Source organism: Saccostrea cucullata, unplaced genomic scaffold (genome assembly GCF_032062105.1).
Source record: "Saccostrea cucullata isolate Sc308-1 unplaced genomic scaffold, CSIRO_AGI_Scuc_v1 ctg564, whole genome shotgun sequence".
Lineage (NCBI taxonomy): Eukaryota > Metazoa > Mollusca > Bivalvia > Ostreida > Ostreidae > Saccostrea > Saccostrea cuccullata.
In genome coordinates, this window is record NW_026928294.1 from 278,003 (window position 1) to 300,617 (window position 22,615).

Sequence of the window (22,615 nt, forward strand, 5' to 3'; positions counted from 1 at the left end):
AATGGCAGAGGTCTTTAAGGAACCCCCACTGGCTGCATACAGACGCCCAAGGAACCTAAAGGACATGGTAGTAAGAACCAGACTGGACAACCCATTACCTAACGGGGGCTTTAAAACTTGCTCTGACAGAAGATGTCTTCTTTGTAAGCACAGCACTGACACAGATAGTTTTAACAGCCCTGTTACAGGCCGCAGCTACAAAATACTAGGGAATTTGTCCTGTCAGACTGACAACTGCATTTATCTCATCAGTTGCAAAGTTTGCTCCAAACAGTATATTGGTGAAACAGGAGATTTCCGCAGGAGAGTCAATAACCACCGCTCGACCATTAGGACAAAAAAACTCAATGAACCCGTTGGGGAACATTTCAACCTTGAGGGTCACAAATGGGAGGACATGACAGTTTTGATTGACCATAACCCAAGATGGACAGATGCTCAGAGAAAAAGCAAAGAAAAGTTCTGGATGCACAGATTGAAGTCATTCCGCCCTAATGGCATTAACAAACTGAATGACTTCACCAGAATGAACGTAAACTAGACCCAATTCCTGATGATACTAAACAAGATTATTCTCTCAATTTAGTGTTAACTCTACAGTTAATTTGCGTCGACAACTCTCGGACAACCCAGAAAACTATTTATTGTTTACGCTTTTGCTTAATTTTTTTCCGGTAAAAAATCCTTAAATATTTCAAAATTTATAATGGATCATAATTCATATGTTTAAATATCCCTGCTTTATTATTTTTCTTTGATTACTAGTATTCTTTATTAAGTAAAGTTACGCCATTTTGAGAGAATGAAACAATGTACGATTTACTGATTATCGTAATTAATTAGCATAATTAATTCGTTCAATTATGTAAATCGCACTTCACCCAATTATACCCGATAGACCGGACGCATTTCATAAATCCGGATTTCTTTCTTTATAAGTGTTCTTAAAAATTTCCAATTCAACATGTAATTATGTAAATATCTAGTGTTTAGTAGTTTAGTAGTAGTGCTAGTTGTTTTTGTTTCTCTTTTTCCTTTGTTTCTATGACTTTTTAACTTTTTTCTTTGTCCTGAGGAAGGGACAGGGCGTGAAAATTTGACAATTTTTATTGTTCGTGTCGTTGGTCATTTTAGTGCTTTATATAAATTTCCATCCGTGACCTTGTATCTACTTAGTAGATCCGACATTTAGGATATACAGTGTTGTTGGTTTTTAGTGCTTTTTTTTATATATATATATATATATATATATATATATATATATATATATATATATATATATATATATATATATATATATATATATATCACCTTGAATATATGGTGTGGGGTGGGGGTTAGACTAAGATCAATTTATAGATATTCATTTAGAAAAAAAAACACATATTAAAAAATGCACTCTCTTTTATCTAATCAATTGGACTAAAATGAATAAAAAGAAGCATTTTAGAAAACGATTTGTATTAATCCAAAACTAAGCAAGGGATCTTGTTATCATAAGAACGTTCTATTTCTGTGCGTTTGTTAGAGTATTATAAATACATGTATCTCCAATTTATTTTTATTCAATTTAATGCTTTAAATTTTAACAAAAGTTTTAAAATTTGCCTACAGAAGTTGATATAAAGTGATTTAACCTCCCTCCCCCAAAAATGTTTAATGCTTGAAATACTTACATAAGACCTTAGAGTTACGAGCCTTTTTATTCACGAAATCAGTAACTGAATTCGGCATCATTTGGAAAATACTAAAATTATTCACTAGTTAACAGGTTTTGTGAAATACTTGACGGCTGATTCTAGACTTTCATTTTTCCTTTTCCATAGAAAGGTTTTCAACTTTGTCTGTCCCTAGTTTTTATGGTCTATATATATTTTTTTCAAAAAAAAATTTAGGCTTTAGAACTATAGAGCCCGATCTCATGAAATTTGAAGCAGAGCAGTAATTTACAGATTTATCTAAATGATAAATAAAAGCATTTGGTTTTAAGAAATAAATTAAATGTTTCCTGTGATGTATTATTAATTAATTATGGGAAGGGAAATGTTGATGAAAAAATCTAGTGAGGCAGTTGCGTCATTGCCGCAACGGAAGCTAAGCTATGCGGCATAAGCCCCTGAAGATTCCAACACAATCTTTGATTTATTCCCATTGCTAAAAAAGTATTGCAGATACTTGTACAATACCTACACGTTTGTGCATATATAATCAAGATGCATATAGATACATTTTAATTACTCAATAAACACAAATTATGCTTGTAATTATGTTGATTCTTTTAACTGTTTCCATGTTTAAATTGTGTCACATGCATGGAAAAAATCCCAGAATAGTGAAAATAGGTACACTAAAGTTAAGAAAGACCGAAAACGTATTTCTATACGTTCCCTGAAAGCGGTCTTTTGTTCGAAAGTCCGCAGTCCGTACTACGGTGTCAGCTGTACGAGATTCCGAAAATGTTCACTTTGTATTGTTTTATGGACTCTTGAACTTTAATGCTGTTCGTTATCTCTATATATTATATAACTTTGTGAAATCCGGTAATCTGATTGGTCAATACGAAGTACTTATTTTTTAATAACGACCGCTGAAAGCGAATAATGACTCGCACGAGCTGCCTCGTTTTCACTTTCGCTTTAGACAAACATGGAAGTTCGCAAGTTGTAGGTGAGGAAAATTTAAAACATATACTGAAGAACTCTGAGACTGATAATACAAAACAATTACTAGGATATTTGTGAATATTTTTCGGGAATAATTAGCACATACCATTTCATGGTTGAGTTCGACCTTTCCACTCGGCGAGCAGAGTTTTGACGCTGTTTACGCGATTACGGAGACTAAAGAAAATATAGACAAGCATGCCATGTAAGATTGTATCTATTCTTAGAAGACATAGGTATTCATATTTTGTCAGTGCATTTCGTCTGCAAGTGTAAACGAGAGCGATTCTCAATCTGGGGAAGGGGGTACTCTGTGTTATTCGGAGATAGATATCTTGCGTCATTATTATGATATGGGAAATTTATTGCCGAAACAATTTCCTCTGATTAATATTCATTGAATTCTGAAACATTTACATTCATCTTATTTATGGATAATACTATCTCTGTAAATAATAGGATGATATTCATTGCACTAATAAATTTGGGAAATTATTATTTATATAATATAATAAATATGGACTCAATGCACGGTCAATATGCATTTATAATGACCCAGGATGACAGATATTGACCTCAGATACATGAAGTATATCGACCTCGGGCTAGCGCCCTCGGTCGAGATACTACATGTATCTTCGGTCAATATCTGTCATCCTGGGTCATTATAAATGCATATTGACCTACAATGAGTCCATATTTGTATAATATTTCATATTGCAGACTCTGTGATGTCTTTAATTTCAAGTTCACTGGGATATATCGAACTGACATATGAATGAAAGTATAGGTATTGTTAAATGATAATGCATCTTCTATATATCTAATTGTATAGATGAAGGCCACTGCATTTTTTTCTTTTTTGTAGAAGATTTTGAATAAATTTTGTTTCAGAGGAATATAAAACATGTCAGCTAATAAAGAAACAAAGATAATGTCGGGATTCTTATAATCTGTTGGAAGACTTTATCTTCGAAAACTACATAAATATTGTCATGAATCTCCACCATCCTACAAATTTCAACTTCAGACTACTTTTGTGTAGAATCTGTGATCATTAAGAAAGTAACTTAGTGGATAACCAATATTACGGCGTAGGAAAATGTCCTACTTTCATTTTTCTTGAAGCATTTATTAACCTTTTATTTAACTCTTTTAATTGAAAGTAGTATGTATAAACTATTAATGTATTGAAAATTCAACGACATTCCTGTCTCCTTATAGTCTTCAAATTTTGCACATATTAGAATTCTCCAGAAATCTTGGTCAAGATTCGCCAAGTTCAAATTTGAATCAATAATTTGTTAGCCTGAACGCCAGTTCAAGATAAGGTAAATGATGCAAGAGAATATATAGAACAAGCAAATTCAAAGAATTGTGGTCCCCCGCTTTCGGTGTCTTTGTGGATGAGATGTCATTTTTTATGTCACATTGTGTCTAATATGAACATCCTATCATATGTCATTTATTTAGAAATTATCACTGAAGTTGATTTTTAAAAAAAAAATAAGGTCAATTGTGAAGGTCAAGGTCAAGGAGTAAGAATTCATAGCATGCTCGGAAATATCTTGTCACAGATAATGCACATGTCAAATATGAAAGTCCTATCTCTTCTCAATATAAGGAACAAGATGTGTTTGTGAAACACAGATGACCTCGTATGGCAACATAACAAAGATTTAACATTTCTTAATTCAAATGAAATATATTTGATATTACCCAAAGTAGGGTTTTCAGACAAGAAATACGATTGTGAAATACAAAATCCCATCCCCCTGTTCAAAAGAAAGTTATGGCCAAGGATACATTTTTGAAAGGTAGGTCAAACTCCAAGGTGAAAGGATCTGAGTTGTTGATTTCATTAAAAAGGTCACAAGTAATACATATGTGAAGGATGAAAACCCTAACCTTAACCGTTCAATAGTTATGGCCAAGGTAAAAGTTTTGGAAAAGTAAGTCAATCTCCAAGGTCAAAGGGTCAAAGTTCTTGGCATCCAATGAAAGGTCTTCTCATAAGGATTACATATGTGAAGTACGAAAGCCTTAGCCTTTACCGTTCAAATGTTATGGTCAAGGTTAAACTTTTTTTTTCAAAAGTACGGAAATCTCCAAGGTCAAAGTCAAAATGTCAGAATGGTTGGTATCCAATGAAAGGCCTTGCCACAAAAAATACATATGTGAAATATGTAAGTCCTAGTTTCTACCATTCAAAAGATATGGTCAAGATTAAAGTTTTTTCATAAGTACGGAAATCTCCAAGGTCAAAATGTCAAAGTTGTTGGTATCCAATTAAAGGTCTTGCAACAAAAAATACAAATGTGCAAAAATATGAAGTCCTACATGTAGTATCTACCGTTCAAAAGTTGTGGCCATGGTCAAAGTTTTTGAAAATTAGGTCAATCTCCATGATCAAGGTCAAAGGGTCAAAGTTCTTGGTATCCAATGAAAGGTCTTTTTACAAGGATTACATATGTGAAGTACGATAGCCCTAGCCCTTTCCGTTCAAAAGTTATGGTCAAGGTAAAAGATTTTTCATAGGTCTCTAAGGTCAAGGTTAAAAGGTCAAAATTGTTGGTATCCAATGAAAGGCCTTGACACAAAAAATGCATATGTGAAATATGAAATTCCTAGTTTCTACTATTCAAAAGATATGGCCAAAGTAAAAAATTGGATTTTTTGTGTAAAAGTGGGTCAAACTCCAAGGTCTAGGTCAAAAGGTCAAATATGGTGGTACCCAAAGAAAGGTCTTCTCACAAGGGACACACAAGTGAAATATGAAAGTCATAGCTCCACTAAATCAAAAATAATGGGCAAGGTTAAAGTTTTTGTGACGGACGAACAGACGAATGAGATTTAATGTCCCCTCGCTTTCGCTAAAGCGGGGGACAATAAAGAAGGCAATAAATTGTTATTTTATTCATTATGGTTTTATTTTGATCGGGATTGGTCCAAAATGATTTTTTTTTTCAATTTGCCATTTCATTTCAATTTCTTGCCAAAAAGACTGAGACTAGTCAAAATTCACATATACTTTGATCATTAGTAAACTTTAAGTGAATCATCGTGCATACGTACAGATATTTCTCCATCAGATAATAAAGGCTTGTCATAATTTTTAATTCTTATACCACCAACCTTTCACTTGCTATTTGACTTCGAATTAAAGTCATGACACTCCTTAGGTTCATAAACAGTACCTGTATCAGGTTCCAATGAGCAATCTTTGTATCAAGTACGAGCTCCTAGTATTTCTACATTGTTAAATTAAAGTCTTAAAAAAATAATTTTACACTATTCTGCCTGTAACTTTGAACTTGCTGCATTGACACTGGATTAAAATAAGAACTTTCCTTATTTCAAAAACAATACCTGTACCAATTCTTTTCCAAATAAGTTTTAGCCGAGACATTTTTTCTTTCTTTTTTCTACCAGTGACCTTGAAATCGCCAAATGACCTTGGATAAAGGTCGAGGCATATTCTTCGATCATAAGCAATATCTGTACCGAGTATGAGCTTCCACTGACTCTCTATTACAAAGTCAAGTTATGTCTTAACTTTTTTCTACTAATAAACTTGAACTAAATGGAATGACTGGATAAGATCACGACACATTTTTGGGTCATAAGCAATCCCTGTACCAGGTTTGAGCTTCCAGTGATTCTTTCTACAAAGTTATGACCCAGACAAAAATTTCATACTTTTAGGCCAGTGACCTTGAACTTGCAGGAATGACCTTGTGTCAGATCAGGACTCACTGTCGGGTCATTACAGGCAAGCTCTATAACAAGTATAAGCTTCCAATGTTTCCATATATCAAAGTTAGAGCCTAGACAAAATTACATTCACAGACAATGTGATTCCTATATATCCCTAAACCTTCCTTTGTTTGGGGTAAAAAGAGAAGTTTCATAACAAGGAATACACATTTGAAATATGAAAGCCCTAGCACTAATCATTCACATCATTTTTTTTTTTTACCAAAGTAGGTCAAAGACTAACTTAAAGGTTAAAAAAAGTTCAAAAGGACTTTATTGCGCCTTTTACATTCATCTTTGAAATCGAAATTGAAAGTACAGAAACAAAACCAATTTCTACACCAACGAGTTCGTTGCAGTTTGCTTACCATTGTATGGCAGTTGCAGGGGTGTGCCCAGTGCTACCGTTTTTGGGGTAGTAAAAATTAAAATTATGCATATAATATAATACATGAGAAATACAAACGGTATTTTCACTCATTGTTCTGCTATTTAATTTCCAACTAATAAAAATTTTCCAGGCAACATGCTCCAACTGTTCCTAAATTACTTCAACCTTATCCATTTTGAAGTACTACCTGACTTATTTACTTCAAAAAACGATCGTTTTTTCCTAATCCGAATTTCCTCCATTCCTCTGGTAATGGTAGATACATGCAGATATCTCTTTCCATTATTTACGGTCCCCCAATCAACTAATAGCTAAGTGTTATGTGGTTAAACTTTAATATATATCAATTGTATTTAATGGTTTGAAATGAAAATAAAATGATTTTTGCTTCATTTTAGATAAGCTACACTAGTACAATATGTTCAGAAAAGAAAAGATAATATAATTTCTTAAAATTTTTAAATTTCAACTTTAAAAGGGATGGCTTAAGACCCTGACTTTCTCAACAATGAACTTTTTACAATATTTGTTTTTACAATTTTTTGCCCCTATATTTGGACTGCTCACTTTTAACGAATCGGGCTAGTAACTTTATTGCTGTTACAAGCCTGTGGGCTAGTACTTGATTTTTTTTAATTGCACACCCCTGAGTAAAAAGTTGTAAGGCAGTTGGCAAGAAACCACCCATATTACAAGCCAAACAAAAGTAAGGCACCATACAATGGTAAAACTGTTTTTTAATTCAACCAATTCATGTGAATTTTGTATAAAAAAATTCAATAAAATAAAAAAAAATTCCTACCTACCGACCCTACCGTATAGCGGGTTATTTTAGCGGGGTGCTAATTTTGGCTTATTTTGGCGTTTTGATGATACTCCGCTAAAATTTAATCGCGTAAATAGTCCGTACTCTTCTTAGTATCCATCTGCAAAGAGCTGAATCCATGTACCCGCTAAAATAAATTACGCCAAAATTAATGGCATACTTTTGAGCAGGCAAAACGCCAAAAAAAACCCGCTATACGGTATTTTATTTCAGCATGTAACAGTAAACAAAGATATTTTTTTGTTTGGCCTAACAACTAAAAGAAGGAAAAAGTGTTGCATACAAAGATAAAACTAAATTAGATATGCAAGAAGCCCATGGGCCACATCACCCACCTGAGTAACTTTGGCCATTATGTTATTAAACAGATTTCCCCCTAATACCTATCTTGACCAGTTTCCCAATCCCCAGGGGTCATGATCCAAGCAATTTAGAATCTACACTAGTAACACTACCCCAGGATGCTTCCACAGAAGTTTTAGCTTTTCTGGCCCAGTGGTTTTTGAGAAGATTTTTTTATGACCCCACCCTATTTTTGTATATTCTTGACAATTTCCCCTCGGAACGGGACTTTATTTTTATAATTTAAACTCCCACTACCCAAGGATGTTTTGTACTAAGTTTGGTCAAAATTGGCCCAATGGTTCTCAAGAATAAGCTGAAAATGTGAAAAGTTTACAGATGAATGGACAGTCAGACGGATGGACGACGGACAACAGGTGATCAGAAAATCTCATATGAGCTAAAAACTGCAAGGCCTGCTATGTAAATCAAAGGAGAGAAAATATAAAAGAATTTAGATTTTGCATATTGTTATATTTATTTATAATCTAAAACACTAAAAAATAATAATGTTACAATGAGATCACTTTATCTTTTCTAGCAATTTTCAAACTAAAATTAGATATCATTGAGATGGTGGCCATCTCAAAGGGTCCCACTTTCAGCAATGAACATAAAAATGTAAAGTAGCTGAAAGGGGTTTTAACCTTGACTCTTGGCCTAGAAACTTTGTTCAAGGTCATTACACATCCATTGAACAGTGGCACTCTGTGAGAGAAGTATTAGCCACATTGGACCAAGGGGAGAAAGCATATGCTCTGGACAAGGATTCACAATAAAAAAAATTACTTCCCTTTCTCTTAAGCTTCGATATTCAGACAAGCACTGATTTACCTCTCTTGATATATCATTGAGATGGTGGCCATCTCAAAGGGTCCCACTTTCAGCAATGAACATAAAAATGTAAAGTAGCTGAAAGGGGTTTTAACCTTGTACTCATGGTTGAATCCTAGAAACTGTTTTGTTCAAGGTCATTACACATCCATTGAACAGTGGCACTCTGTGAGAGAAGTATTAGCCACATTGGACCAAGGGGAGAAAGCATATGCTCTGGACAAGGATTCACAATAAAAAAAATTACTTCCCTTTCTCTTATGTAGCTTCGTGATATTTGAAGACAAGCACCGATTTACCTCTCTTGATATTTTTGCTTAAAAATCCAATCTTTAACTTTTTTAAATTAAAAAATATAATATACAGATACAAAAAAAAAACATTCAGAAAAAATAACGTAGTATATGAAAAGTTGTACAATAATGTAGTAACACAACTTTGAATAATCTGCTGTGGATGTCATATGAGTTGTCCTTAATGAGTTATGTACTCAGCATGGTACACTGAATCCTGAGAATTAAGCTGTTTACCGTGTCCATCACTTTGTAGATATTAGTACATACTCAACTCTGTCCATTGGATTCTGTGAGTTAAGCTATTTAGTGTGTCCATCACTTTGTAGATAACAATGTACTCAGCACGTACGGTCCATTGAATTTTGTAAGTTAAGCTATTTAGTGTGTCCATCACTTTGTAGATATTGTACTCAGCACTATCCATTGAATTCTTTGAGTTGAGTTATGTAGTGTGTCCATCACTTGCAGTCCAAACCTTAAATTACTCTCTGCACTATTGTTGAAGCATATTTGTCTGCTATCAAAGAAACATGAAATTGATGGCAGTTTGCCTGTAAAAAAGGAAATCACAAGGACTCAACAAAAATATTAATAAAATCTTAATAAATGAAAAATAGCTAACATATTTTTACAGAATAGAAGGATTAATTTTGCAGAGCTTGTACATGTGTCTTACCTTTATTTTCAGGTCCCATAGTTGATCTCTTTGGAGTCTTGAGGAATCATGTTGATCTGCTTTTGGAAACAGGATCAATGCCAGCATAACCGTCACTCTGCCTATTAACAAAAAGACACTAAGAATCCAAGCAATGAGAGAGTCAAAATCTCCTCTAATTCACATAATGCAAGGTCTAGAGCTTTACATGCACCTGATCTGACTAACCATCAATGTTTAGGTTAGACAGTAGTAAGTCCTTACTTTCCACATTCTTGTTAACTGATTGAGATCAGTCTCATCTTCTACTTGTTAACAAAGGAAATCCAAAGATAATGAAAAAAACATGAACAAAAATACCTTGCGCCAAAATGTTCACCTGAGTCACCTTGACTTTGTCATCAAAAGAAAAATTCTTAATTCATATTTTTTCCACTAATCCTAGTCCAAAGGGATCATGATGTAACGTAATTTGAAACAACACATCCTCGGGATGCCCTGTTGTTATTGCAACACAGTCTTGCTGTTGTGCAGCAGAAGTAAATCCCCCTGGACCTATGATTTGATAAGTGTTAATAAAGAAAATTTGTAAATTGCAAAAAATAAATCTTTTTACCCACTCCTTAATCAGATATTGGCTGCTGTACAAAGCTTGGCAATAGACTCTTCTTTTTCTTCACTTGGTCAGCACTGGTCCTCTTCCCTTGTCAAATTCCTTGAAAATACTTGATGGAGAGAAGATAAGCAATAATACAAAGCAATGTAATAATCACAGAAATTCAAATGAACATAATCATTACAACATTATTAGCTTGAAAATCAAAAAGCAAATAGAGACAATAAGGTTATGATAGCTAGGAATAAGGTGGAATATTGGGGCAAGGAGAGGAAAGCATAGTTACTTTAGAGTAGGGAGGACAAATATATGTCAGAAATAATTAAATAAAAAATACTTGTAAGACTCCTGCCTGTTAAAGTGGGTCATGATGAAGTTCCATAGGTAAAAAAGAAGTAAAGTCTGATTCTTAAGAGTATTCTCCTCATGGCTGCAGCGGAATGGGAAAGGGAATGATATTCCTCACTTAGAATTCCTAGTCAGTCTTAACTTTCTTCTGCTTAAAAAGATAAAACAGAGACATAAAAGGGGAAACACTTGCACTTCATACCAAGTGAGAAGCTTCAGTAAAAAGCAGCTTGTTGCTTACCACTTTTGAAACATAATACCTGCAAAACACAGACAGGAATAGACTCTTCTTATATTAATGACCTTGGTCCTCCATTGTTGTTCCTCTTCTGAATCAAAGGGGAACTGAAATCTGTCAATTGAAAGTCCAGATGTTAAAGCTTGATACAGCCAACACCAATAGGCAAGCAAAGATACAAGAAGTAAAATCTGAATCTTACCCTGCTTTCTGCTGCTGTATGCAGTTCAATGAGAGAGGGAGTCCTCCTCACTTCAGGATCCTGTTCAGCCTTAAAAGTATTCCAAAGATAAAAATTAACAGACACCAAAAGGGGATCACTTGCACTTCATACCAAGTGAGAAGATTTCTAAAATAAACTAGTGGCCAATGGGCAATATGCTCACCTAAGCATATTGGCTAGTAAATGACAAATTAGTCCAGTATTGAAAAGTATAAAATTTAGGAAGAGGAGAAGGGGGCTTGAATAACTACCTGGAGACATTTTCATATCAATAACAATGTCTTAGCTGTTCTTGAACATAAAATTTTTTCCCATATATTCCTTTGTTAAAATTTTATCCCCATTGATGCCCCTCCCTGTCCCTTGGAATCAAGATTTGGACAAATTTGAATCTACACTACCTAAGGATGCTTCCATATCAATATGACTATATATGGCTTTGGTATTATTGAGAAGACGTTTCCTATATACTGTAAATCACTTCATTTTCACGACACCTTATTTTCGCGAGATAGTCAATGACTCTTCATTAGCGAGACAAAATTTTCAAAATTGTGGTCATTACTCTATATAATCTTAAGGAATTATATTATATGCGAGAATGAAATTTTCGTGACCATACCGTCTCGCGTAATAATGTGAAAATAAAGTTCTCGCGAAGAAAAAGTGATTTACAGTAGTCCCCTGTCCATTTTGATCCACCGTTGGGGCCCTGCCCTTCACCTGGGAGTCATGATTTGAACAAACTTAAATCTACACTACATGAAGATGCTACCGTATACATATCACCAGTCATGACATAATTGTTTTTGAGAAGATTTCTAAAAATATTTCCAATATAATCCAACGTAAAACTTTGATTGTCCAATGTGGCCCAAACCTTTTCCCGGTAGACAAGATTTGAACAAAATGAAATCTTCACTACCAAAAAGGATGATTTGCTATCAATATAACTACCGGGGTAATTGTGGTTTGAGAAAAAAAAATTATATCCCTACATACTGTAGATTCCTAAATATGTGCATGGAATTAATTTTTGCGTAATTTTGTGAGAAGCACCACACACAAAATTAAATTACTCGCCTTTATTTTTATGGCGCTGAAATCTATGTAAAATCTCTTAACCAACCATGCATTTGCGAATTATTATTCTTGTGATTTGATGGTGAAAAGCCTATTCGCGATAATTACTCGAGAAAAATAAGGAATCTACAGTATTATACATGTATATATTTTTGATCCCTATTCTGACACCAACATGGGGTCTTGATTTGACTAATTTTGAATCTACACTACCTGAGGATGATGCCACATAAGTGTCTCTTTCCTGTCTCTGTGGTTCTTGAAAAGAAGATTTTTAAAAGATGTCCTTAATTTTTCTTTTATTTGTAGTAATCTTCCATTTGAAGAGGGAGTGGGCCTTCATTTGAATAAACTTAAATCCCATAATGGCATTTATCCAAGGATACTCTTTGCCAAGTTTCGTTGAATTTGACCAAAGATGAAAATGTGAAATTTTACAAACAAGAGGCCCATGGGCCACATCGCTCACCTGAGAAACTTTGACCAATCTGTTTTATACCAGATTTCCCCCTTGTAACACATATTGTGACCCCACCCTACCCCACTGATCAAAATTTAGACAATTTGAAATCTACACTACCCCAGGATGCTTCCACATAAGTTTCAGCTTTTCTGGCCCAGTGGTTCTTAAGAAGAAGATTTTCAAAGATTTTTACTATATATTTCTATGTAAAACTTTGATTCCCCATTGTGGCCCCGCCTTACCCCCAGTGGTCATGATTTGAACAATTTAGAATCTACACTACCCCAGGATGCTTCCACACAAGTTTCAGCTTTTCTGGCCCAGTGGTTCTTGAGCAGAAGATTTTCATAGATTTTTCCTATATATTTCTATGTAAAAATTTGATTCCCCATTGTGGCCCCGTCCAACCGCCTAGGGTCATGATTTGAACAATTTAGAATCTACACTACCCCAGGATGCTTCCACAGAAGTTTCAGCTTTTCTGGCCCAGTGGTTCTTGAGAAGATTTTTTAATGACCCCACCCTAGTTTTGTCTGTTCTTGATTATCTCCCCTTGTGAGGGGACTTGGCCCTTCATTTTAACAATTTAAATTCCCCTTCATTCAAGAATGCTTGGTACCAAGTTTGGTCAAAATTGGCCCAGAGGTTCTTGAGAAGAAGTCGAAAATGTGAAAAGTTTACAGATGGACGAACGGACAGACGACGGACAAAATGTGATCAGAAAAGCTCACTTTAGCCTTTGGCTCAGGTGAGCTAAAAAGATGACAAAGACATAAAATGAACAAAGGTTCACTTCTTTTAAAAACCAGCACTTATATCAATTGATTCTACTACTAAATTGGGTTTGTGATCAGGAGAGATCCTATATGAGATGTTTACCAATGCTTTTGAGACTCATCTTCCCGTGCGTCCTTGCGAACTTAGCCTGGGACAAAATGATACCCAGTATCCGTCTGCTTCCACGTGGAGGCATCGCATAGGACTTGTTGTGGAGAGGCTATGTACTGGCAGGGGAAGTCATTAGAATTTCTTCCCCCTTTTCGCATTGCTGCTAGCCAGCGGTGATGGCTGAAAGCGAGAGGTGACAAGCACACAGACACTAACACCAACACACTAGACGCGTCACACAACATTTAGCAGACGTTAGTAGTTTTAGTAGCTTGTTACTTGTTCAGGGTTCTCCATTGTTTGAAATTTTACTGTGTTGCAGAGTTTACGCAAAGCACTAAAATTTCACGGTATTTTAGCGATCAAATTTGCAACTGACTCACTATTCATTATAATTACTTAAGAATACATGCACACAATTTAAAAAAAAAAAAAATCACCAATTCATTACAAAAATAGTATGGTCGAACATATTAGCACATGTTGTGAAATGCAGAGGAAATTCTTGTCTATAAAGTTGAACTACTTACAATTTTTTAAAGCAAATTTGTCATAATTTTTTTGTCAATTTTATTGATCGAATTAAGGAATTACAAAAAAAGAGACTTCGGAATAGTAAAATACTTTTAAAAGTTCCTTGAAAATTGAAAACTATTTATTTACATCAAGTAAATGATTTTGGTACAGTGTTATGTTTGATTTACATTGCAAACATAATTCTAGAGCCATGGCTCTAAAGAAAAGACATTTAAATATATTTTTAAAAATAATACAATGTACTTTAATTGCAACTACTAGTACCAATTAAGCGTTACATGGAAGTTTGAAATCCAATTTTTTGTCTTTGTTCCTTCATGCGTCAAGTCCATTGAGGGTCTAGGAAATAATTGATTATGCAAGGTGAAAGCATAATTAAGTGATCTAGATATCGTATAGAATTGAAAGACGGTAGAATTGTTTGATCAATTATGTTTCAGATAGAGAGAATTTGTATGTTTCAATTTTTTTTTATTATCACAGATCTTACTGTGTCAGCAAAATTTTTAATGTGTCACACAGATAAAATTTGAATCTTTACTGTGTCGGAGAACATTTTTCTGTGTCGGGACCAACACAGTAAAACAGCTCATGGAGAACCCTGCTTGTTAGGGTGTTAATCATGCAAACCTATCCACCACAAGCACTAATCATGCACTAACTAACAAATACCTTAATTACAATAATAACCTACACTCCTCTAAGCTGTCTAACTATCAACTAAAGCCTACTTACTAACTCAAACTACAACACAACTGCACCTACCGGAAATACTATACAAACTAAACCTAAGACTAAGAAACACCTTTGTAACGCTACTTACAACTACTATACACCCCATACTTTCTGAATGCAGCAGAAAACACTCCAGACTGACCTTCAGAGGTGGCTATCTCTGCTTCCTGTCAATTCAAACTCAAGAGGTCAAAGCCTGAAAAAGCCAACATCAATTGGAAAGCCATAATATTGGGAAAAGGTGCTCAGAGGTCAAGTATGAATCTTACCGCACTTTCTGCTCATGAACGCTGTTAAATGGGAGAGGGACTGCTCTTCACTTCAGGATCCTGGTCAGCCTCAAATTTCTTCTGCTTAAAAAGAGAAAACAAACACATCAAAGGAGAATCACTCACATTCCCTAACAAATGACAAACTTCATTTAAATAATCAATTTGTTACTTACAACCTTGAGCCATATTGGTTGCTGCATAGAGATGGGAAATGGACTCGTCATCCTGTCTTTTGCTGTTGGTCGACCTTGCTCCTCCATCGTTGTTCCTCTTCCGAGTCCCTGAAAGTATAAAACTGGCACAATGTTAGTAAAACTTCAAAAGAATGCAACAAATCACGAAAAGTTACTTACCACTTTGGGCCATGTTGGCTGCTGTATGGAGATGGGAAATGGACTCGTCATCTCCTCTTCCTCTGTTGGTCGACCCTGCTCCTCCATCGTTGTTCCTCTTCCGAGTCCCTGAAAGTATAAAACTGGCACAATGTTAGTAAAACTTCAAAAGAATGCAACAAATCACGAAAAGTTACTTACCACTTTGGGCCATGTTGGCTGCTGTATAGAGATGGGAAATGGACTCGTCATCTCGTCTTCCTCTGTTGGTCGACCCTGCTCCTCCATCGTTGTTCCTCTTCCGAGTCCCTGAAAGTATAAAACTGGCACAATGTTAGTAAAACTTCAAAAGAATGCAACAAATCACGAAAAGTTACTTACCACTTTGGGCCATGTTGGCTGCTGTATAGAGATGGGAAATGGACTCGTCATCTCGTCTTCCTCTGTTGGTCGACCCTGCTCCTCCATCGTTGTTCCTCTTCCGAGTCCCTGAAAGTATAAAACTGGCACAATGTTAGTAAAACTTCAAAAGAATGCAACAAATCACGAAAAGTTACTTACCACTTTGGGCCATGTTGGCTGCTGTATAGAGATGGGAAATGGACTCGTCATCTCGTCTTCCTCTGTTGGTCGACCCTGCTCCTCCATCGTTGTTCCTCTTCCGAGTCCCTGAAAGTATAAAACTGGCACAATGTTAGTAAAACTTCAAAAGAATGCAACAAATCACGAAAAGTTACTTACCACTTTGGGCCATGTTGGCTGCTAGAGATGGGAAATGGGGTCTTCCTCTGTTGGTCATGCTCCTCCATCGTTGTTCCTCTCCGAGTCCCTGAAAGTATAAAACTGGCACAATGTTAGTAAAACTTCAAAAGAATGCAACAAATCACCAAAAGTTACTTACCACTTTGGGCCATGTTGGCTGCTGTATAGAGATGGGAAATGGACTCGTCATCTCGTCTTCCTCTGTTGGTCGACCCTGCTCCTCCATCGTTGTTCCTCTTCCGAGTCCCTGAAAGTATAAAACTGGCACAATGTTAGTAAAACTTCAAAAGAATGCAACAAATCACGAAAAGTTACTTACCACTTTGGGCCATGTTGGCTGCTGTATAGAGATGGGAAATGGACTCGTCATCTCGTCTTCCTCTGTTGGTCGACCCTGCTCCTCCATCGTTGTTCCTCTTCCGAGTCCCTGAAAGTATAAAACTGGCACAATGTTAGTAAAACTTCAAAAGAATGCAACAAATCACGAAAAGTTACTTACCACTTTGGGCCATGTTGGCTGCTGTATAGAGATGGGAAATGGACTCGTCATCTCGTCTTCCTCTGTTGGTCGACCCTGCTCCTCCATCGTTGTTCCTCTTCCGAGTCCCTGAAAGTATAAAACTGGCACAATGTTAGTAAAACTTCAAAAGAATGCAACAAATCACGAAAAGTTACTTACCACTTTGGGCCATGTTGGCTGCTGTATAGAGATGGGAAATGGACTCGTCATCTCGTCTTCCTCTGTTGGTCGACCCTGCTCCTCCATCGTTGTTCCTCTTCCGAGTCCCTGAAAGTATAAAACTGGCACAATGTTAGTAAAACTTCAAAAGAATGCAACAAATCACGAAAAGTTACTTACCACTTTGGGCCATGTTGGCTGCTGTATAGAGATGGGAAATGGACTCGTCATCTCGTCTTCCTCTGTTGGTCGACCTTGCTCCTCCATCGTTGTTCCTCTTCCGAGTCCCTGAAAGTATAAAACTGGCACAATGTTAGTAAAACTTCAAAAGAATGCAACAAATCACGAAAAGTTACTTACCACTTTGGGCCATGTTGGCTGCTGTATAGAGATGGGAAATGGACTCGTCATCTCGTCTTCCTCTGTTGGTCGACCCTGCTCCTCCATCGTTGTTCCTCTTCCGAGTCCCTGAAAGTATAAAACTGGCACAATGTTAGTAAAACTTCAAAAGAATGCAACAAATCACGAAAAGTTACTTACCACTTTGGGCCATGTTGGCTGCTGTATAGAGATGGGAAATGGACTCGTCATCTCGTCTTCCTCTGTTGGTCGACCCTGCTCCTCCATCGTTGTTCCTCTTCCGAGTCCCTGAAAGTATAAAACTGGCACAATGTTAGTAAAACTTCAAAAGAATGCAACAAATCACGAAAAGTTACTTACCACTTTGGGCCATGTTGGCTGCTGTATAGAGATGGGAAATGGACTCGTCATCTCGTCTTCCTCTGTTGGTCGACCCTGCTCCTCCATCGTTGTTCCTCTTCCGAGTCCCTGAAAGTATAAAACTGGCACAATGTTAGTAAAACTTCAAAAGAATGCAACAAATCACGAAAAGTTACTTACCACTTTGGGCCATGTTGGCTGCTGTATAGAGATGGGAAATGGACTCGTCATCTCGTCTTCCTCTGTTGGTCGACCCTGCTCCTCCATCGTTGTTCCTCTTCCGAGTCCCTGAAAGTATAAAACTGGCACAATGTTAGTAAAACTTCAAAAGAATGCAACAAATCACGAAAAGTTACTTACCACTTTGGGCCATGTTGGCTGCTGTATAGAGATGGGAAATGGACTCGTCATCTCGTCTTCCTCTGTTGGTCGACCCTGCTCCTCCATCGTTGTTCCTCTTCCGAGTCCCTGAAAGTATAAAACTGGCACAATGTTAGTAAAACTTCAAAAGAATGCAACAAATCACGAAAAGTTACTTACCACTTTGGGCCATGTTGGCTGCTGTATAGAGATGGGAAATGGACTCGTCATCTCGTCTTCCTCTGTTGGTCGACCCTGCTCCTCCATCGTTGTTCCTCTTCCCAGTCCCTGAAAGTATAAAACTGGCACAATGTTAGTAAAACTTCAAAAGAATGCAACAAATCACGAAAAGTTACTTACCACTTTGGGCCATGTTGGCTGCTGTATAGAGATGGGAAATGGACTCGTCATCTCGTCTTCCTCTGTTGGTCGACCCTGCTCCTCCATCGTTGTTCCTCTTCCGAGTCCCTGAAAGTATAAAACTGGCACAATGTTAGTAAAACTTCAAAAGAATGCAACAAATCACGAAAAGTTACTTACCACTTTGGGCCATGTTGGCTGCTGTATAGAGATGGGAAATGGACTCGTCATCTCGTCTTCCTCTGTTGGTCGACCCTGCTCCTCCATCGTTGTTCCTCTTCCGAGTCCCTGAAAGTATAAAACTGGCACAATGTTAGTAAAACTTCAAAAGAATGCAACAAATCACGAAAAGTTACTTACCACTTTGGGCCATGTTGGCTGCTGTATAGAGATGGGAAATGGACTCGTCATCTCGTCTTCCTCTGTTGGTCGACCCTTGCTCCTCCATCGTTGTTCCTCTTCCGAGTCCCTGAAAGTATAAAACTGGCACAATGTTAGTAAAACTTCAAAAGAATGCAACAAATCACGAAAAGTTACTTACCACTTTGGGCCATGTTGGCTGCTGTATAGAGATGGGAAATGGACTCGTCATCTCGTCTTCCTCTGTTGGTCGACCCTGCTCCTCCATCGTTGTTCCTCTTCCGAGTCCCTGAAAGTATAAAACTGGCACAATGTTAGTAAAACTTCAAAAGAATGCAACAAATCACGAAAAGTTACTTACCACTTTGGGCCATGTTGGCTGCTGTATAGAGATGGGAAATGGACTCGTCATCTCGTCTTCCTCTGTTGGTCGACCCTGCTCCTCCATCGTTGTTCCTCTTCCGAGTCCCTGAAAGTATAAAACTGGCACAATGTTAGTAAAACTTCAAAAGAATGCAACAAATCACGAAAAGTTACTTACCACTTTGGGCCATGTTGGCTGCTGTATAGAGATGGGAAATGGACTCGTCATCTCGTCTTCCTCTGTTGGTCGACCCTGCTCCTCCATCGTTGTTCCTCTTCCGAGTCCCTGAAAGTATAAAACTGGCACAATGTTAGTAAAACTTCAAAAGAATGCAACAAATCACGAAAAGTTACTTACCACTTTGGGCCATGTTGGCTGCTGTATAGAGATGGGAAATGGACTCGTCATCTCGTCTTCCTCTGTTGGTCGACCCTGCTCCTCCATCGTTGTTCCTCTTCCGAGTCCCTGAAAGTATAAAACTGGCACAATGTTAGTAAAACTTCAAAAGAATGCAACAAATCACGAAAAGTTACTTACCACTTTGGGCCATGTTGGCTGCTGTATAGAGATGGGAAATGGACTCGTCATCTCGTCTTCCTCTGTTGGTCGACCCTGCTCCTCCATCGTTGTTCCTCTCCGAGTCCCTGAAAGTATAAAACTGGCACAATGTTAGTAAAACTTCAAAAGAATGCAACAAATCACGAAAAGTTACTTACCACTTTGGGCCATGTTGGCTGCTGTATAGAGATGGGAAATGGACTCGTCATCTCGTCTTCCTCTGTTGGTCGACCCTGCTCCTCCATCGTTGTTCCTCTTCCGAGTCCCTGAAAGTATAAAACTGGCACAATGTTAGTAAAACTTCAAAAGAATGCAACAAATCACGAAAAGTTACTTACCACTTTGGGCCATGTTGGCTGCTGTATAGAGATGGGAAATGGACTCGTCATCTCGTCTTCCTCTGTTTGTTGACCTTGCTCCTCCATCGTTGTTCCTCTTCCCAATCCCTGAAAGTATAAAACTGGCACAATGTTAGTAAAACTTCAAAAGAATGCAACAAATCACGAAAAGTTACTTACCACTTTGGGCCATGTTGGCTGCTGTATAGAGATGGGAAATGGACTCGTCATCTCGTCTTCCTCTGTTGGTCGACCCTGCTCCTCCATCGTTGTTCCTCTTCCGAATCCCTGAAAGTATAAAACTGGCACAATGTTAGTAAAACTTCAAAAGAATGCAACAAATCACGAAAAGTTACTTACCACTTTGGGCCATGTTGGCTGCTGTATAGAGATGGGAAATGGACTCGTCATCTCGTCTTCCTCTGTTGGTCGACCTTGCTCCTCCATCGTTGTTCCTCTTCCGAGTCCCTGAAAGTATAAAACTGGCACAATGTTAGTAAAACTTCAAAAGAATGCAACAAATCACGAAAAGTTACTTACCACTTTGGGCCATGTTGGCTGCTGTATAGAGATGGGAAATGGACTCGTCATCTCATCTTCCTCTGTTGGTCGACCCTGCTCCTCCATCGTTGTTCCTCTTCCGAGTCCCTGAAAGTATAAAACTGGCACAATGTTAGTAAAACTTCAAAAGAATGCAACAAATCACGAAAAGTTACTTACCACTTTGGGCCATGTTGGCTGCTGTATAGAGATGGGAAATGGACTCGTCATCTCGTCTTCCTCTGTTGGTCGACCCTGCTCCTCCATCGTTGTTCCTCTTCCGAGTCCCTGAAAGTATAAAACTGGCACAATGTTAGTAAAACTTCAAAAGAATGCAACAAATCACGAAAAGTTACTTACCACTTTGGGCCATGTTGGCTGCTGTATAGAGATGGGAAATGGACTCGTCATCTCGTCTTCCTCTGTTGGTCGACCCTGCTCCTCCATCGTTGTTCCTCTTCCGAGTCCCTGAAAGTATAAAACTGGCACAATGTTAGTAAAACTTCAAAAGAATGCAACAAATCACGAAAAGTTACTTACCACTTTGGGCCATGTTGGCTGCTGTATAGAGATGGGAAATGGACTCGTCATCTCGTCTTCCTCTGTTGGTCGACCCTGCTCCTCCATCGTTGTTCCTCTTCCGAGTCCCTGAAAGTACAAAACTGGCACAATGTTAGTAAAACTTCAAAAGAATGCAACAAATCATGAAAAGTTACTTACCACTTTGGGCCATGTTGGCTGCTGTATAGAGATGGGAAATGGACTCGTCATCTCGTCTTCCTCTGTTGGTCGACCCTGCTCCTCCATCGTTGTTCCTCTTCCGAGTCCCTGAAAGTACAAAACTGGCACAATGTTAGTAAAACTTCAAAAGAATGCAACAAATCACAAAAAGTTACTTACCACTTTGGGCCATGTTGGCTGCTGTATAGAGATGGGAAATGGACTCGTCATCTCGTCTTCCTCTGTTGGTCGACCTTGCTCCTCCATCGTTGTTCCTCTTCGACCTTGCTCCTCCATCGTTGTTCCTCTTCCGAGTCCCTGAAAGTATAAAACTGGCACAATGTTAGTAAGACTTAAAAGAATGCAACAAATCACAAAAATTCAAGTGAATAAAATCAGTACAACACAATTCATTAAAAAATCAGAAAACAATGACAATGAATTCAGGAAGACGAATGAGGGGGAAAGGGAAGGAGATGGTTAGTTATGTTAGAGTCAGCAGGGGCCAGGGGGTAGGGAAAAGAAGGGAGAAAATCAAAAATACTGCCATATAAGCTTCCTTTGCCATTGCTGTGGCTTCTGGTGATGTTTCTTCTGAACTATCTCGGCATTTCTGCTTCCTGTCAATTCAAAATCAATAGATTAAAGCCTGACAAAGCCAACATCAATTGGAAAGCCAAAATACTGGGAAAAGGTACAAAGAGGTCAAGTATAAATGCTGTTAAATGGGAAAGGGACTGCTCCTCACTTCAGGATCCTGGTCAGCCTCAAATTTCTTCTGCTCTTATAAAGAGAAAACAGACACATCATAGGGGAGACACTCTCATTTCACATGAAGTATGAAACTTCATTTAAAAGCATAGATAATCAAAGATTATGAAGCTCACATCGACGAATGTTATCAGTTTAAGTAATGCAAATCTCACATCATATTTCCTTAACAGTTAGTATTTATCCTGACAACAATATTCAAGCAAATTCTGTTTAAATAGGTTTTAAAGTTCATTGAGGATTGACATTTTCCAAATACTTGAACCTGGTCACTCCTTTGAAGAATGCAGGTCAGTTCCAGCATCCGAAGCAAGTTTCAAATGTCCATCTTTAGATGCATCATCCATGCAAGTTTGGTCAGGGTAGAGCTGAGTTGGGAATAATTTAATCACTCATCTGGAAAAAGTAGGTCAGATCAAGCATCCGAAGCAAGTCTGGTAGTGTCCATTCCTAGATGCATCATCCATGCTTATTTGGATCGGGTAGGACTTAAAGTTTCTTGGGAATGGACCTGCTCCAAAAACCTTAACCTGGTCACTCATCTGGAAAATGTGGGTCAGATCCAGCATCCAAAGCAAGTCTGGT

The 22,615-nt window shown here is 37.4% G+C and overlaps 2 long non-coding RNA genes across 9 annotated transcripts; both read right to left on the bottom strand.

Annotated features, from left to right (window-relative positions):
- Positions 1-8,437: 8,437 nt before the first annotated feature.
- Positions 8,438-11,979, bottom strand: LOC134277103 (uncharacterized). 8 transcript variants are annotated; one of them, XR_009994190.1, is made up of 7 exons: positions 11,168-11,979; positions 10,969-11,079; positions 10,717-10,878; positions 10,380-10,488; positions 9,785-9,885; positions 9,112-9,659; positions 8,438-8,816 (listed from the first exon to the last, which is right to left on the bottom strand). It is a non-coding gene; the product is annotated as an uncharacterized LOC134277103 (long non-coding RNA). The 8 variants fall into 8 exon arrangements; XR_009994192.1 differs by having other exon boundaries at positions 9,112-9,622; positions 10,988-11,079; positions 11,168-11,977; XR_009994191.1 differs by having other exon boundaries at positions 9,112-9,625; positions 10,988-11,079; positions 11,168-11,977.
- Positions 11,980-13,876: 1,897 nt separating this feature from the next.
- LOC134277104 (uncharacterized) lies at positions 13,877-15,488 on the bottom strand. Its single transcript, XR_009994195.1, has 3 exons — positions 15,340-15,488; positions 15,164-15,247; positions 13,877-15,061 (listed from the first exon to the last, which is right to left on the bottom strand). It is a non-coding gene; the product is annotated as an uncharacterized LOC134277104 (long non-coding RNA).
- Between the last annotated feature and the right edge of the window lie 7,127 nt (positions 15,489-22,615).